This window comes from Zea mays, chromosome 3 (assembly GCF_902167145.1).
Source record: "Zea mays cultivar B73 chromosome 3, Zm-B73-REFERENCE-NAM-5.0, whole genome shotgun sequence".
NCBI classification, from domain to species: domain Eukaryota; kingdom Viridiplantae; phylum Streptophyta; class Magnoliopsida; order Poales; family Poaceae; genus Zea; species Zea mays.
This window is the reverse complement of record NC_050098.1, coordinates 222,007,722-222,009,430: the sequence shown is the minus strand read 5'-3', so window position 1 is coordinate 222,009,430 and position 1,709 is coordinate 222,007,722. Positions and strand designations below refer to the sequence as shown.

Below are 1,709 nucleotides of genomic sequence, written 5' to 3'. Positions count from 1 at the left end.
AAATCCATAACAAGTCAAAATCCATTCCAATACCACCGGGCTTGTTCGTTTTGGTGATAATCCACATGTATTGGGTGGGATTGAGCCGGTTTAGATCCATAACAAGTCAAAATCCAACCCAATCCCACCCAATACACTCCAATACACATGTAATATCAATAACCGAACAAAGCCTAAGGGCTTGTTCGGTTAGCTCTCAATCCATGTGGATTGAGTGGGATTGGATGGGTTTGAATCCCAAACAAGTTAAATTTCTTCTCAATTTTTTCCAATCCCATCCAATCCATGTGTATTGGGAATAACCGAACAAGCCCTAATACACTTCAATACACATGTAATATCAATAACCGAACAAGGCCTTAGTTGGGATTTAAACCCACACAATCTCACTCAATCCATGTGGATTGGGAGCTAACCGAACAGGCCCTTAGTGCCCTTGGCCATCCCCGCCTACACTTTCATTTATCTATGTATGCGTCGTGTTGACAGTGTCTCCCCGTCCATGCCTGTCAATCTTTGCTCACCCGTGTGTCTCTGTCCATCAATGGCAATTAGGTACAATTCGGTCCTATGAAGAAATATTTAATTGTTTTAACTAGGTATGTACCCGTGCGTTGCCACGGAGTTTAAAGTTAATATAAAACATAGATACGAAACGACAAACGTCACCATGATATGCAAAATCCTTGTGATAAAATATCATCGTAATATTAATATTATTTTGATGATATAAATATGTAATACTATATCATCTCCACTTATTCAATTTGCACTTTCTTATAGTTCATATAATTGAAATTACATATATCATCAAAGAACTCATCAGCACCTTTATGGCAATTCTTCATCTTTGAGATTCTGATGACCATCCTCTGCAACTTCACAGTGTACTTCAAGAGTGTTCAACATTGAGCCGGGAGCGTACAATGATCATAACCTCTTCCAAACAAGGGAAGAGGAACCTTAAATTCAACTGCATGCAAAATTCAAACGAATTAGTTGTATGGCACATTGTCTAGCGTACCAATCTAATTAGGAGTATCATAATAACGTTTTGAGAATTTATTTTTTGTTACAAGGCTAATGTGAATCCAAACTATATTGCAAAAAGATAGGAGTAATATGATGCAATGAATCACTAAAATAAATTTTATAGAGGCTAGATCATTGTAGTACTATCTGAGAACAGACAATGAGATACCTGAAGACTATGTCCAGCTCTGCCTCTATAATTCTTTTGCCTTTTAGATTGTGTGCCTGGGCCGTGATTCGATGGATGATGAGACAGTGGACCAAACTGAAAAGGATTCTCAAGGAGGTAATAAAGGAGCCCATTGTACAGTGGACCAAAAAAATTATAGAAGCAGAGCTGAACCGACTAATAGAGGCAGAGCTGGACAAGTCGAAGTTGTGATGGTCAAAATTAATAGTAAACATCATTAATATCTCTACTACTATTATGTTAGTAGTGTAGGCGTCCACACACCCGCGGCGTACGGTTCTGCCTCTGCAGCCGCGACACCTTCCCTGCACCCGCTTCCGTCAATCACGCAACGCTCTCACCCCTGTCCGCCCAGATCTGGATCCCGCCCCCGTCATCGGCGCCTCCTCCCCGCGCGACCGAGACCCGGATCCCGCAGCTTCCCCGTCAAGCTCCCCAGTCTCTCCTCACCTTCCTTCCCTCCCCCTCCCTGCTCGGTCCGTATGGC

General features: G+C 42.0%; 1 long non-coding RNA gene across 1 annotated transcript; it reads right to left on the bottom strand.

Moving 5' to 3' along the window:
• Positions 1-689: 689 nt before the first annotated feature.
• On the bottom strand, positions 690-1,404 carry LOC103651460 (uncharacterized). Its single transcript, XR_564757.3, has 2 exons — positions 1,202-1,404; positions 690-973 (listed from the first exon to the last, which is right to left on the bottom strand). It is a non-coding gene; the product is annotated as an uncharacterized lncRNA (long non-coding RNA).
• Positions 1,405-1,709: the final 305 nt, after the last annotated feature.